The 17,443-nt window shown below is 42.4% G+C and overlaps 1 pseudogene; it reads left to right on the plus strand.

Moving 5' to 3' along the window:
* The first annotated feature begins 6,137 nt into the window (after positions 1-6,137).
* Positions 6,138-16,641, plus strand: LOC117447703 (E3 ubiquitin-protein ligase TRIM21-like; annotated as a pseudogene).
* The last annotated feature ends 802 nt before the right edge of the window (positions 16,642-17,443 follow it).

Below are 17,443 nucleotides of genomic sequence, written 5' to 3' on the forward strand. Positions count from 1 at the left end.
AAACAAACAACAGACACACAAAGAAACTCCAAAAATAGTCAAAATGACTATGAAGGGATGAGATATGTCTTCAAAGACTCAAAATGACTACTAAGGCACTCAGAATGACCACAATGGTACACAAAATGACCACAATAAGACAAGACATGTCCACAAAGGGGCACAAAGAGACACTTAATCACCACAAAGAGACACTAAATGACTGCAGAGAGACAGTCAATTGTCAAATGAGACAGGCCTACAAAAGACTCAGAACGACTCTGAGGAGACTAATAAGGACTTAAAAGTTACACAAAATAATCAAAACACACAAAAAGACACAACATAACCACAGAGAGACTCATAAAATGTCTATAATAATCCGAAATATGACTTCAAAGAGACAGAAGGTGTCGACAACACATGACTACAAAGACACTTTGGAGATTTTGCACTTTGTATTTATATTTTTTAAATTGTGTTCACTGTTGCACGAGGGACTTTGCCTCTCTTCAAAAGTTGACATGTGCTCTTCCTCCGAGTGACAGAAGAGCTCAAACTGCTAATGTGATGTGTTTGTGCTGACGTCTCACTGTTGTCTTCCACTCGACAACAAGCGTCTTTGTTCGGAGGGATTTGAAGAATTAGCGGCACGTCCGCAGCAACAACGCGCAGTGTGCGGAGGGATCTGCTTCTCCCCGAGGCGTGTGTTCTCACTTAAGAAGAATGGTCTGAACGCACGCCGAGGAAAACCAGTTCTCACTCACCTTGACTTTTTGTCTGCGTTCCAACTCGCATACTTTTCTCTTTTTAGCATGCTACCTGGAACTGTGAAACCTCTTCCTCATACTTGTGTGCACGAAGGATTTTGGTCCAGGTTATCCAGAGATTACGGGGGTCAACCGGTGCAAACACTTCCATTCAGACATTAAAGGGTCCTTTTATGTTTTTTGGGGGGTTGCGATTTCCTGTATTGTGTTATATTTTTGGGTGCATGTAAATGGTCTGCAAAGGCTAACATCCCACAGTTCCCACTTCGTAACACTACGCGCTTCTATTGGCTAGCGCTCCAACACATTGTACGTGATAGGCTAAGGGGCGGGACATCTCTAAGCGGTTGACCAATCACAACAGAGCCGGCCAGCTAACCAATCAGAGCAGACTGGGCTCTGGTTTCCGACAGAGGGTGAAAAGAGGTGCTGCAGCACAGGCAGTACGAGAAAAATAAAGATCTTTTGAACATTAAAGCATGGAGACATGTCCCAGACTACAGTAGAGACACTACATACATATATGAACCTGGAAATGTGTCAAAAACCAACATCTTTACCCCCGTTACAACACAATGCTAGGTTAGCTAGCTAACTTGCGGCAGATCTGCAATAAAACCGGAAGGAATCATGCGATCGCATTGTTAAAATAAGTCAATACACATGTTTATTTTAGATAAGTTTCCAACAACAGAGACAGTTGGCACACTTTATAATCCCTGAACATCACCAAGTGCTCCGGTCCCAACTGTGTGCGTCACTTTTTAGGGTCCGTGTTGTTTATTTAGTTTCATTATTTGCAGCGTTTGTTCGCTTTTAGTAAACGCTACACATGTTTCCTCAAGTTGGTGAAGATGTTTCTTGTGGTCCACTGTAAACGCATTTGGGATGTTAGTACTGCTTCTTCTACAGTTATTAGAGTTCTGTTCATTCACACACAGCATACACACACAATACTACCCATGTTATTTGTTTACATTTTAATGTGTTGTAAATACTGTGTTGCGGCCTGGAGCACCATCCTCTTGATGGAGCATATGTGTGGGCTGGACCAGGTAAGGAGTGGGCAGAGGGTCGAGTTGTCGATTCTTGTTCTGTTTTTCTGTGACTATCTAGTTGCGCACGCTACTAAAGAGACGCGCTACCATGGAAACCAAACAATGGTGTAGCTGAAAGTCCGAGTGGACACAGTCGTGTGTAAATCTGATTTTGTCAGAAATCGAAACCGGGAGAGGGCTATGAAATCGGGAGGGTTGGCAAGTATGGGGACCTCTTCTGTCTGGCGTTATATGAAGACAATACAGCACACGAACAACTTTCTGCCTGAAAGTATAAGCAGTTCTGACATGTTGACGTTGTCCCCTCGGATATCTGCACTGCCTCTGAGAGAGAGTCCCGACGTGTCGCCTCAGGGCAGAGAGAGACACGAAGATGTCAGAGACGGTGTCCATCACTGAGGAGGAGCGGGAGGAATGTGGGAGATCAGGATCGAGACGGTTGAGATTTCACTGATCGACAGAGGGAAAAAGCCACACATGACTTGAGAAGGAAAGTTACATTAGCTTGAACATGCTTTTGTGTCCTCCCTCCCTGCCGTATTGTCTTCCTTTAAAATAGAACATGTTCTTTTGTTTGTGCTTCAGTTGTGTTTATTTACACTGCATAGCGATCTCTTAAAGAAGGATCACTGTGTGGATGACACTGAGGATGATTGTGCAAGCAGTGTTTTAATAGTATGTGAACATAAATGTGTTATTTCACTTGTTTTTCATTGGCATTTCGGATTTAGGCGTACATTTGAAACTTCTCATTAAAGTAAATGCTGATTTTCCATTTCCATTCTGAAGAAAAACACAAATTGTTTTAGTGATGATGCTGAAATACCTGCGTCATTAAAGCAGTTCTGTAAAGGTGTGTTAGCAGGTCTCTTCATGTGAACTGTGAGGATGTGTCGCCCCCTAGTGGACAAACATCTACACTTACATATGAATATGTTTTTATGTATTCATTTTTATTCAAATAAAGTATACTGTGTTATTACCCCCTGTCATTCATTCTATCAGAGTCCTTTCTGTACAAAGCCATCGTTGTTAATTCATTAAAAGCCGAGCAACGATCTGCAGAATGAAGCTGTTAATCAATATCAACATCAAACGTTCAAACACCTTCTTCTTATTTTGGAGTATTGGAAGAAAAATATGGTGAATCATCTTCACAATATTGAGGTTTTAATAAAGAAAATATCTTTTATTTCCTCGATTAGAGCGAACATTTCCTCCTTGAGTTCTAGTCAACAAGACTAAGAGATAAATGAAATGATGAACGCCACAAACACTTAATACCAAGTCAGACAGGGTGTGTGTGTGTGTGTGTGTGTGTGTGTGTGTGTGTGTGTGTGTGTGTGTGTGTGTGTGTGTGTGTGTGGTGTGTGTGGTGTGTGTGTGACCTAGCATCACTATCCTTGTGGGGACCAAATGTAACTTATACAATCACGTGTGGGGACTCGCCTCGCTCATGGGGACATAAGGGAGGTCCCCATGAGGGGAATCATTCATTTTAGGGTGAAGACTTGGTTAGGGTTTTGGGGAACCTCCATCGGAGCGCAGCGTGATGCACGGGCTCTCGGGTCAATATTTTTTGTTTAAAAACTCTGTAGTAAAGCCAATAAAAGTTTCTAAAAGCCCTGTTTGTGTTAAAAAAGGTTTAAGAAAATGCAATAAAGGGATAAAAGAGAGCAGCAGCTGAAGCGGCGGCCGGGTTAAAACTTGTGCTCCAGGGGTCTCCCCCGGTGGGGTGCCCGAGGCTGCGTCCCACAACATCTGGTAAAAGACCTGGTAAGTGGGTTAAAAACATTAGTGTTAAAAAATGATAAATAAATAAAAGTGCTTTTTTTTTTTTTTTAAAACAAGTGCTTTTAAAAATAGGTGCTGGTAATAAAAAGCACATCAACCCAAATGTAAAATATAAAATACAAACGGGTTAGTAGGCACACGGGGAGAGAAAATATCCTAAAATAAAGTCAACCAAGTGTCCTAAAAGTGTTTAAAACCCAGGCCGAAGTCTAGAGAGGTGGTGCAGGGGAGACATGGGACACGCCTCGGATGATGTTTTAAAAAATACTTTATTAAGGGCTTATTTGAGGTTTTCTTTTAAGCATGGATGTATAATAAGAACAGTTTAGGATACAGACCGGTCTGGATGTTCTCCCACAGTATGCGGATGTGCAGGTCTCTGTCGGAGCTTCACTGCTCGTGGTTGAACCCGAGCGCGTGCAGCAGCTCGTGTTGAACCATGCTGTGATACAGGCAGCCCTGCCGGTCCAGAGACACCGTCTGGGAGTAGCCCCGACGCCCCACGTACGAGTAGCAGCTGCAAGAAACACAAGATTTAAACTCTCCTAATCATGCTAAATCAACTTTTTCATGTCCTTTGTACATAGATATGTGTCCCTGGTGCGTCAGGGAACTCACAAGTGTCAGAAAATAAAACCCTCTCTTTTCCTCCGTACCCAAATCTCTAAAAACGGGGGAACAACGGAGCTGATCCAGATTTGCGTCCGATATGACGTAATATCTGAAATGTGGGCGGGCTTTACACCCACGGGCCAATCAGAAACGTTGCTATCAGAAACAATGCGTGACAGTTTTGGACGTAATATGGTCTTTGTTTACATTAGCAAGCATCGCTAACACTCAGAGCTAACCTGTACTGGAGAGAGCATGTGTAAAAAAGCAGGAAATACAAAAAAAGGATGCCTCAAAATAGTACAATAGGAGACCTTTAAGAATCATAATCTGTTTTTCGTGCAAAGTAGGTTTACAAATATACGAGGTTTACCCGCCGTCTGACTGGATGTTCAGGAAGTCTCTCTGACTCGTGCGTCTGACGAAGCGAATACAGGAAACATCGTGGAAGGAAGTGTAGTGGACATTTTTATTATATCCTTATATGCTTAAACCAAATGCTTCTTATTTCCTGAGATGTGCTTTATTATTCTATTCTACTCTCCGTTGGGTTTATTCCCAGGCGCTGCAAGGCCACAGCTGCTTTGGCCTACTGGGAGACTCATACACAGTCACACAAGAACCGTTATGCTATCTGCTCAAGGCCAGAAGGTGTCTAATAACAATGTGACCGTGTGAACACAAGAGTTATAACATTCCCACTCTTTTCATATATAACCTCTGCTTTTTCATTGTACTGCGCACTCTCGGGCAGACTATCCTATACTCTGTTCGACCGGTGTCTATATTTAATTATTGTATCGTGTATTTGAAGCTTCAAATAAATAACCAAAAGACAGCTTTTCTCGATTCACCATTTATTTGTTTTGATCACTTTGACTTGTACTCTCCAGCCGTGTTGGGTCCTAGATTTCCATAACAAATAGCGTTGTCGGCAGGATCTCTGTATGTTCGATTGGGAACACCTCTGGACGCTGGTGGTTGCTAGCTCCGGGATCCTTGGATCCTCCTCTACCTCGACAGAAACCGTACGGGACGAGAGGACCAGCGCGAGGGGTGGAACCGATTGACTTCACGAGATCCAACGAACTAAAAGGGGCTTTCAATACTGGGTGAGATGTACAAAGTCTAAATTGTTTAAAGTTAAACGTAATTAAACTCGACATGACATTTATGAGAGGGACTGCTCGAAAGTAGGATATTTGGGATATCTGGTCATCGACGGATGAAAAAATAGTATTTTGGTAACACGGGTGTTTTGGTAACACTATGTTATGGGAGCAAAGCAGAGTGGGGGGGGTTGTACACCCTCCTGAGAGTCCGATTGTGGATGTCATGCGAGCAAAATATGGTAAAGAAAGTCTGTCTAAATTAAATATATGGACGGAAATGTTCGGATTTCCTAAGGGAGGTTCTTTGAGTAAATTAAAAATCAAAAACCTGGGAGATAAATTACAAGAGTATGGAGATGGGATGAAAAAGAAGAGTACAATTAAAGTAAAAGACTTAGAGAGGACTGGACACTCATAGAAAGTGTTTAAAATACTGGGAGGATGAAGCAGAGTGCCGTGAAAGAAGGCAATTGGCCGCAGCAATAAAAAGATACAGGCTGAGGATAAGGGTGAAAAGGAAGAGAAAAAGTGTTTTGTGTTACCTCCACAATATAAACCACATGCTTCCCTTTATCCTCTGTTTTTAGGCGTGCGGGACCCTCTCCTCGACTCTGGGTTTCCATTCCCTCCTCCACCTCCCCGTCTGCTACCTGCTGATGAGGCTCCTGGAGGGGCTGCTGCTGCTGGACCAGAGGTCAGCATACCAGCCGCCGCTGGAGCAGCTGCACAGCAGGACATACAGAGAGGGGAAAGAGACGAAGAGAGACAGAGAAAAGAAAATGAAGAAGAAGAAGCAGGACTGAAAAAGATCCATGACAAGAGAGAGAAAAAGAAAAGAGAGGCGAAGGAAGCTGTCTACAAAAAAGAACACCTCCGCCACCAGAGCGACCAGGGAGGACGAAGAGCATACTCTCGCCTTGCCTATGATACAGGTGGCCGGACATGATGGTCCTTCATTAGTCTATCGCCCATGGACCATAGCAGAGATGAAGGAGATATCAAGAGATCACCTGCCAGATGTTGAGTTAGGAGGTGCTAAATTCGCTGCAGCACTCCTCATGTTCTGTAGACAATTCTCCCCTACCATGCCGGAGATAAATAAATTGTTGACTCTGAAAATGGGTCCGACACACGTCAGCCACTTCACCGAAATACTGGGAGGTCAACAGCACATGGAAAAACCCGAGTGGGACGAGATCCAGAACGCTACCTACCGCGAGGCTTTGGGCCGCCTAGAGACTGCAATAACTACAAAGTTCCCCGCCAAAGTCGACATGTCAAGAATCTATGCATGTAAGCAGAACCCGGAGGAAACAGTAAATGACTATTACCACCGCTTAGAACAAGTGTTCATCGAGAATAGCGGCATTATCAAACAAGAGAGCTGGAAATCCAATCGTTGGCAAGGTCCCTACCAGGTGCTTCTCGTCACCCAGACAGCGGTCAAGGTCGCCGAGAGAGCTACATGGGTCCACGCCAGCCACTGCAAGGTCGTAGTCACAGGAAAGGAGAAACAATAGAAAGAGATGACAACAAGTGACGTGTCCAAGTCACCAATAGAAAGAGATGACAACAAGTGACGTGTCCAAGTCACCAACAGATTACAACAAGTGACGTGTCCTAGTCACCACCAGCACCACACTTGCACTACATACACCAAAACACACTACACACAAGGTGTCACGAGCGAGTGCCAGCTGAACGGTTCCATATGCTCTCTGGTTCCTCGTTTGTGTTATCGGTGTGCGAAGTCTGACTGTCCGTGTCACGAAATCGACCGAGAGAATACACTCGCACCTTGGAACATTTCCCCCTCGTGATGAGGGCTCGCCTGGAGAGACGACAACGCAACCGTGAGCAATGTGAATACTACTGGAGAGCCTGGACAATCATAGAATGGTTCCTCTGCATACTTGCCATGATAGTTGTGTTAGGACTAGTCCTATATTTGATGTATCCATGGTCAGCACACAGCATGTCAGCCAAAATCGAGGTATCTAAGAGGTACATGGGGAAAGGAGGGCGAACCACATGGGTCGAGGGGCTGATCAAGACAGGGATTGGTAACATTACTCTAAGGGATGGGGAAGATAGCACAGTGCAGTTAGACCCGTGCAACTACATGCATTGCCCCGACCCTAAGAAACTGGGGGGGGGCAGACGCCTACATTTGCTATGTCGAGAGTGACAGTCACACCGCCACTCACTGCTCGGGGGGCTGGACTTTTGTTGTATGGACCACCGTGCACACCGATTGGGGTTATACCTTATGGGACGACAAAACAAACATCAAAGGGAGATTGTCTATCTCCAAGGTCAATACATCGAGCCCCGTGATCCTGTTGCAACTACAGGCTGCCCAGATATCAGACAAGGGTTATTTTGTTGTCTGTCTGTATGTATCCGGCGCCGACCCGTGTGGCACATTTTACATAGACATCGCGTCCAAAACTCAGACCCTGGAAAAGCGTATGCAACCTTTGACGCACTGTTGACATCCATAGGTACATCTACATTTAATCTATACATAGGCGATAACGACCATAGCAACATTGATGTGGGTCAGACCAGTAATGGGATCACCGGTAACGTCTGGTGGCACACTCTGAGATCATTCTTGCAGGCCGCAGGACAAAATGGGTCATGTTATGCATGCACTCTTTTCCCCCAGGACTCATCAATGTCCGTGCCAGTTCGTCCGCGCTCTCTGACCCAGGTTGAACACCTCTGCGCGTTTATGGCTCTGACAAGGCCCATCAAGGGTGAAGACAGCGTAACCGAGTGGCGTTATGCTAGGCAGCTTCCCCCACCATGCAGTAATCGGTCTAACTCCTCTTTGCGTGCATCCACGCTTGACACCACATACGCAAAGTACCAACCCGTCAGCCATGTGCACCCTAGTCATTTGAGAGGGATGAAACACAGTCTCTGCATCCAGAGAGTGTACCACAAAACGTCTCTTACACCACCTTATTTTTTCCTAGGCACTACTACTGGTTGTACTCGTATCCTACGGAACACATGCAGTTACGGTGCTTACAAAATCTCGTATTGTCACATATCCGGTGCCCCTGAAAGAATCCTTTCTAACGTAGCATTCCCTGATGTTAAACATATTTCCCTCCAACTGGCCTGGCCCAGTGATGCTGGGTTTAGCGCGCCACAAGATTACGTTTGGTTGTGCGGCGACAAGCTCTATCAAGTTCTGGCTCCCCTCTGGATAGGTACATGCACTCTAGTGGATTTGAATCCAGCAGTCACTGTACTCACGTCCTTAATGCACACGACACATCATTACCCAGAGTTCCAACACCCCGACCACCACAAGGTAAAAAGAGATATGACGTCCGCTGGGGCTAAATTCATGGGTGGCCTGTTCCCATGGTGTAAAATGTGACTCAAGTAAAGTTAGAAAAGTATTATCATCAAAATATACTTAAAGTCTGATTTAAGACTTGATTATATTTCACATCATTAATCCAGATCTGTAAAGTAAGTAAAGGTATTCATTAAATGTAGAGGAGTAAAAGTACACCATTTACAAATTAATTATAGTAGGCCTACAAAGCTAAACATGTCACTTAAGTACGGACCCATTTTCAAGCCGTCTGTTCAGGGAGAAGGAAGTGTTTCACCAGCTGCTCTTAAACAGGGACCATAACACAGCGTTGTGAAATAGAGCTATGAATCTCCGGATGTGTAAAGAGATGTTCTTTATGTATTGAGAAAATACTCCTACTTATGCTCAATTCACTATTTGAAAAGCCTCTTGGATCAGCTGTAAATGCATCGTCACAAAGTTAAATAACAAGCCTCAACAGTTCTTCCTCCACTCCCTCTTGGCAAACTGCCACTGGGAGGTGGAACCACACTGTAAGAGAAGAGTTTATATTTCCCAGAAATCAAAGTTGAAGTTTGTCTGAGCGACAGCAGAGCAGCAGCCGATACAAGTCTCTGTTTCTCTGAAGAAACACTCAACTGAATCCAGCAGCTTCTTCTCAGCAACACAGCAGGACTCTGCAAACACTGGTGAGTTCACTACAGACACATCACTGACTGAACATTTAGTCAAAGTTGGATTAAAATCAGAATCTGACTGTATTACATCCATTTGACCATATAAAGAATATTACACAATAAAAATGTGTCAGTTAAGATAAAAACCTCAACATTTACATTAGCAACAGCCACAAAACAACTGCAATGTAAACGCTGGTTAAGTTAGGTTAGAGAGCATACAGCCAAAGCTAGTTTTAGCTCTTATTTTCATATTTCCTGTATTTGAAAACATCTTTATAATTGACTCTATTAAACAAAGTAGAATCTAAATAGTAGATTTGTTCTGGACTGTCCAAAGCCAGGGATCTGGTGTTGTGTTAAAAGTGTTGTTTATAAAAAGGCATGACAGTTATATACCTCATCTTATATAATGTGTACACACTGTGGTAAGTAGCCTTGAACTTTGAACCTGTTTCCGTAGTAACTGCTGTCTGCCTTTTGAAGCTGATAACGTTTACTGTTTTGTACTAGTATTAACTTCAGTGACGGCAAAATCCCCCAACAGTATTAGAGCTTACACATTGTGTTTCTTAGAGTTTAAACCGAATGCTGCTATGACTTTCCAGATTTCATTTATATTATTAACAGAGATTTTTTAAACATTTAACAATAACAGTGAACTGCACATTTGAGCAATTTTTCACCCTCCGCACAATCATGATACATCAGCAGAGTCAGTATCACCATCTATTTCAGGGGCGGTGGATACTGTGTAGGCTATGGCCTTAGCCTTAGGCCTTAGCTAGGGCTAAGCCTTCCCAAATATTTTTGTCACTACATTCTGGTAAAATAAAAATATAATGTATAATGTTTGTGTCTTCGACATTAGCGCTGCTATGCAGCCACCTGTGCCCTCTTCTACGAAGCCAGTTCAACATATCCTGAATATGTTTGAGTTATCTTAACTAACCCTAACAAACGAGATCTCGCTAAGCGGTCCTACGACGCTGGTTATCAACTCGGTAAATCAAGCCAGGGTTTCTCTCAACAGCTGAGAGCGCGTTCACGTGAAAGGGGCGGGGTTAGCAACATTTGACCAATCACAAACAGGGACAAGTGTACTGACAGCGCAGCGTCATACTTCATTAATGAAAAGTAAACTAATATTAGACAAATATGAACTTGACAAACATCCATGATTTAAACATATAATCCAGGATACAGCACATAGCTGCACCTGCAAGGTGAATATAGAACAACTGGTTAAAAAATAAATAAACTACCGAGTGTTTGAAAGCGTAACAGTTTTATGATACTCCCCCATCTAAGACACGAGTGGATCTGACTTTAATTACATTTGAGTTGAGTGTTTCGTCAACCCAATGTGTTGCTTAAAATAATAATAACTTCTGCATACAGTAGGCCTATGTGACACTGTGAGTGTTGCACGGCCAGATACGGCTAGAGAAGCTGACTCAGATAAGGAAATATATTGTGATATATTATGATCGATGATCTGATTGATGATGTGATATCAGTGTGATATGAATGATAAGTGCGACACGTCGGCGTCTTCTCTGCATACGGCAGTTTAAACTGTATTTCCTTTATCCTGTAATATGACTTGATATATTTAAACTCTGCACACTCAGCTCTGATTGATCAGCAGGCGGTGCTTTCACTGAGTTGATCTCTTTTCTCTAGACGCCGGAGGCCACTAGAGGTGCTCTAGTGGCCGTGTAAGAAACAACATGCTCCCGGCCCGTTCATTGCAAACCGCTCCGGAGGGACGTTTATTCACAAATAACCCTCTCTGGAAAATCCTAAACTGTGGAATAGTTTGGCCATTAAAATGCTTTTTGATTCGATTTCTGGCGAGAAGTGTATATTGTACTCTTAGAATCCACGTCCAGTCGATGTGTAGGATCTATAGTTTGATAAATATTACGAAGATGATATGAGGTCTCGCCAGGAGAACGTGTATAGCGGCAGCTTCCATGTAAAGTTAGCGTGGGTGAAAACTGTTTTTCCGGTCTCGAAGTTTTCATAATAAAACCGGAAGTATTCCCCTCACTGTCAAATGATTACACAGTGATATCTGCATTACTCATCCACTAAAAAACATCAGTTTATCCTTGTTAATTACACAATACTGATTGGTTTAAATTAGAGATGTCCCGATCCGATCACGTGATCGGGGATCGGAACCGATCACGTGATTTTCAAAAAATCGGGGATCGGGAGAAAAAAATCGGGGATCGGGATTTTTTCAATTTTTTTTATATATATTTTTTTTATTATTTAATGTTACAAAACAAAAATGACCATGTTCACGTCTTAAAGTCATCCTGAGGACTTAGTTTTGGTTTAAAATTACACAACATCATGTATGTGTTGCTTTCTTTGGGCTTGTTTTCAGACCTGGTTGCTTATTTCTCTGAACTCTGGCAACAGAGTGGGCGCAGTGTCTAATAGTAGCAGTAAGCTAACGAGAAGCTACGTTCAGCTGGTGACTCGGGAGTCGGGACAGAGAAAATGTCAGGAGTTTGGAAGTATTATAAAATTGAAAGCGAAGGCAGTGTAACAGCCAGATGCAATGTTTGCAAGGCAGAGGTTCCGCGTGGTGGAAAGAACAGAGCTACGTTCAACACGACCAATCTAATACGCTACCTGAGAAACAAACACCAACAACAACACGACGAGTACACAGCGGCCACTCAGGTAACGGCACTGAAGCAACCGACACTTTCAGAGACTTTTAAAGGAAAGAGAAACTGCCCCAGAACAGTGAAAAGGCCAACACAATAACAGCCAAGATAGCTGAATTCATCGCGTTGGATGACCAGCCGTTATCTGTTACCTTTTTTTTCTCTTAATGCATTGCATAAAGATCGGATCGGGAAAAATCGGTATCGGCAGATTGTCAAAATCAAATGATCGGAATCGGATCGGGAGCAAAAAAGATGATCGGGACATCCCTAGTTTAAATTGTGTACAATGCTTTTGTGTTTTTAACCTTCGATTCAGAGAAACAAATAGTTTTTTCGGAGATAAAACACTACAGTTTCCGAAGACACTACACTACCCAGAATCCCCAGCTATCGTTTGGAACTACAACATCCGCCTTGCTTTACAAACCCCGTGATTAGTCATCAAGCCCTGTGATTGGATGTTGGAGTGGCAGTGCGACAAGGTTACGCTGAGCGTCACAGCTCTATGAAATGGAATGGAACCACGGCAGATTTTCCAAAACTGGAATTGGACGGGTCCAGCCCCCGGCTCCAGCCCCCCCCCAGAACTACACATGCTGGCTATTGTGTGTTTCACAACATGTTCTATGGCACGTCTCTACTGGGAATTGTAGTTTTATAAGACGTTTTCGTATTTCCCACAATTTTGTATGTAGGCTATTCTTAATATTTAAATGTTTTCATCAAATAAACGTATTCAACAACAAAATTCAATTACGTGCTTTAACCACTAGTTAAAAAACCAGTGGTTGTAGTTAATAAAACATAATAATATCAAACATAATATGACTAACTTTATTGTGAAATTAAAACAGAACGGCAAAGGAAAATACAGTTTCAGCAGTGTTGGGAAAGTTCACTTTCTACATGAACTAGTTCAGTTCACAGTTCACAAATTTTAAAATGAACTAGTTCAGTTCATAGTTCATAATTCAAATGTTGAACTAAAGTTCATGGTTTAAAAAATGAACTAATTTATAGTTATTTTTTTAATACGTTGCTGCGAGCTATTATTTGTCTCCTGTACGATGTTAATGGGATTTGGGTGGTAGTGGATCTGTTTTGGCTCTCTTTTTTATTCACCACTCGCACATACTGTGAAAGGCTAGTCGTGTGCTTATTCTCAATGTGCCGTTTAAGGTTTGTTGTCGACGTCGTCGATGTACGGACTTGCTTTTTCAAACCGGGCGGACACAGTTTACAGGCAAACGTTTGATTTTTTCCGTCTGAGTCAGTACTGACTTTAACGTAAAACTCTTTTAAATGCTCATACGCCGACGCCGTAGAGTCTCACTCTGAGCGAGTGCTGCTCCAGCTGCTCTCGGCTTCATACTAATTAATTAATTAATTCAATGCTCGCCGGTTCCGCGAGTCTGAAATACTGTTTTCAACGCGTAACTTTACATGGAGGCTGCCGTATACCTCAAATCATCTTCGTAATATATATCAAACTATAGATCCTACATATCGACTGGACGTGGATTCTAAAAGTACAATATACACTTCTCGCTAGAAATATAATCAAAAAGCGTTTTAATGGCCAAACTATCCTACAATTTAGGATTTTACAGAGAGGGTTAATTGTGAATAAACGACCATCTGTAACGTTAGCATTCAACGGGAGCACAGAGTGCGAAAACTTTAAACGTAACTACAGGACGTATTAAGCGCTTTGAACAAACAACATATTTGGTCGTAATAAGGGCCTGAACAATCGGCCCATTTGGTCGTTTGAGTTGGAGGACTTGAATCATATATACATTACAGTGTTTGTGTTTTTCACACGTTTGGTCCTCAGAGTTTAGACATGTCTGCTGCCAGCTGTCTGTTGACTGAAGATCAGTTTCTGTGCTCCATCTGTCTGGATATGTTCACTGATCCAGTCAGCCACACCATGTGGACACAACTTCTGTAAAGCCTGCATCTCTCAACACTGGGATAGAAATGTCCAGAGTCAGTGTCCCAACTGTAAAAGGTTTTCAGCATAAAGCCTGAGCTGCTGGTCAACACTTTCATCTCTGAGATGGCTGCTCAGTTCAGACAGTCAGCTCAACAGAAAGCCAGCAGCCGCAGCTCAGAGCAACAAGTTGTCAAACCAGGAGAAGTTCCCTGTGACGCCTGCACTGGAACCAGACTGAAGGCCCTGAAGTCCTGCCTGGTGTGTCTGGCCTCCTACTGTGAGACTCACCTGGAGCCTCATCTGACAGCGTCACGTCTGAAGAAACATCAGCTGATTGACCCTGAGGAGAACCTGGAAAGCAGGATGTGTGTGAAGGCACGATAAACTGCTGGAGCTGTTCTGTAAGACTGACCAGGTGTGTGTCTGCATCCACTGCACATATTCAGACCACAAGACACATGATGTTGTTCCTCTGAAAGAAGGATATGAAGGAAAGAAGGCTGAGCTGGGAAGACAGAGGCTGAAATTCAGCAGATGATCCAGAAGAGACGACTGAAGATCCAGGAGATGAATCGCTCAGTGGAGCTCAGTAAGGAAGGAGCAGACAGAGAGATAGCAGATGGTGTTCAGGTCTTCACCGCTCTGAAGGAGTCTGTTGAGAGAAGCCAGGCCGAACTCATGGACACCATCAAAGAGAAGCAGAGAGAGACAGAGAAACAGGCTGAAGGCTTCATCAAAGAGCTGGAACAGGAAGTCTCTGAGCTGAAGAAGAGAAGCTCTGAGGTGGAGCAGCTCTCACGCTCTGAAGACCAGCTCCACCTCCTCCAAAGCTTCACGTCCCTGAACGCTTGCTCCACCCACCAAGAACTGGACAGAAGTCAGGGTCCGTCCTCCTTCATATGAGGGGGACTGTGGGGAGAGCTGTGACTCAGCTGGAGGAGACGCTCAGGAAACAGATGAAGAAGCTGCTTGAGGTGGAGCAGAAGAGGGTCCAGTGGTATGAGGTGGAGGTGACTCTTGATCCTGATACAGCACATCCTGAACTCATCCTGTCTGCTGATGGAAAACAAGTTAAACATGGTGTTGTGAGGAAGAATCTCCCAAACAATCCAGAGAGATTTGATACTTGTGCTTGTATCTTAGCAAAGCAGAGTTTCTCTTCAGGAAGATTTTATTATGAGGTTCAGGTTAAAGGAAATACTCAGTGGACTCTAGGAGTGGCCAGAGAGTCGATCAACAGGAAGGGAAACATCATACTGACTCCTCAGAAAGGTTTCTGGAGGATAGGTTTGAGGAACAAAGATGAGTACCAAGCTTTTGCTGGCCCTTCAGTCTGTCTCTCTCTGAAGTCTCAGCCTGAGAAGGTGGGGGTGTTTGTGGATTATGAGGAGGGTCTGGTCTCCTTTTATGATGTTGATGCTGCAGCTTGATCTACTCCTTCACTGGCTGCTGCTTCAAAGAGAAACTTTACCCATACTTTGGTCCTTGTCTTAACGATGGTAAAAGCTTTGCCCCTCTGATCATCTCTCCAGTCAATCACACTGTGTAGAAGAACCATTTGATTTTCTTCAGAAAGAGTCACTCTCACTAAATGTAATACATGTATTCAACTGGGGAAGTAATAATAATAATAATTCATTTATTTTATATAGGCTTCTTTCAAGGCTCTCAAGGTCACCGTACATTTACATTGTACACATTGAACATTTATCAGAATCTGATCACTTATGGTTCACCTCGATGAGACGCATAACACATAAAATACTACGTGTTGTATGTATGTTCTAATGTACTCTAGTATGTTCTAATGTACTCTAGTTTATTCTACGGATTGCACTCCCTGCCGTCATGACTTGAAGTGATCAGGAAACTATTTACTCAGAAATAAACTTTTACCACTTCTTCATATGTCAGGGGGACAAGAAAAGTATTTATTGTCTCAGAATTGTGTGTTCAAAAAGTGTTTCATACTTGCAGACATTACTAGTGGAAGAAATGCAGTCCTTTTTCATTTGTAAAATACTGTAAATATACTTTTTTTAAATAATTTTCAAGTGAGGGAAAATGATGGGTCTCTGGTGTGTTTTAAAGGGGAAGTTCAGGATTGATTATTGAATTATAGTATATTGGTACAAAATGTATTGACAGTTACTTGGAAAATCAACAATATCTGATCATAAACATTAGGCTGCAGTGGTTTAACAAACAAGGGAAATTAAAATGTTACCTCTCAGCTGTCTGTTGTGTTATGTTGATTGTATTTCGTCCACCTCTCTGTACACTGCTTGTAAAGTTTGAACAAAGCCTCAATGGATTAAAAAAAGGAACAAAGAATGTTATTTTTTGTCTTTTTTTAAATTACTTACTGAAGTACAGTTTTCACTAGTTCCCAATTTAGGGAAAGTAGCTTAAAAAACTGTACTTAACTATTTCCATTTCTACTGAACCACATTTATCTGACAGCTTTGGTTCTTCTGAATCTTTATAAACTATTTAAAACCCTCTTGGATCAGCTGATCATAGATATTAAGATTGCTGTATATTTTTGTCAGAAATAAGGTCATCAACAGGTTAGCTTAGCTTAGCATAAAGACTGGAAACAGGGGAAGACAAAGCCAGCCTGTCCAAAGGTAACAAAATACACCTATCAGCAGCTCTGAATCCAGTTTGTTTAATCCATACCAAATCAGAGGAGTAAAAAACATCAATAAGACGTTTAACAGGGGATTATGGGTCGGGCTATTTCTTGGCTGGGACCAAAACAAGTTGCCAAATTGTTTTAACATTTTATAGTAAGTACATTTAAATATCTATTTTGTCATTTTTTTGGAAAAAGCCTGGCTCACTATTTCCCCCCTTTTCCTAGTGCTAAATGAAGCTAATCTAAGTGTCTGATGGCTGCAGCCTGTGTAAAATATAAATAAATAATACCTTGCTTCTTTTGTTTGTGCTTTAGTTGTGTTTAGTTACAATCTTTAAAGAAGGATCATTGTGCAGGTCACACTGAGGATGTTTGTGCAAACTGTGTTTTATATAGTATGTATTCTTATTTATACATTTTACATCTATTTTCCTTTATTTTTTTATTTTGTACATACTGCTGATAGCTGTGTATATAACTGACTGTTTGCACTCTGGTTAGACCCTCCTAATTTCGTTACACTCTGTTTGCATTATGTAAAGACAATAAAGTAATCTAATATAATGTGACTCCTTATTGGCATTTATAGATTTAGGTGTACATTTGAAACTTCTCATTAAAGTAAATGCCGTTGTAAAGGATTTTCCATTTACATTCTGAGGAAAAAACGTTGTTTTTCTTTTAGTGGCGATGCTTAAATACCTGTGTCATTAAAGCAGTTCTGTAAAGGTGTGTTAGCAGGTCTCTCCATGTGAACTGTGAGGATGTGGACAAACATCTACACTACGTGCAGTCAAGATTTGTACTGCAGTTACATTCTGAGCGGAG

The sequence above is a fragment of the Pseudochaenichthys georgianus genome, chromosome 6 (assembly GCF_902827115.2).
Source record: "Pseudochaenichthys georgianus chromosome 6, fPseGeo1.2, whole genome shotgun sequence".
Taxonomy (NCBI): Eukaryota; Metazoa; Chordata; class Actinopteri; order Perciformes; family Channichthyidae; genus Pseudochaenichthys; species Pseudochaenichthys georgianus.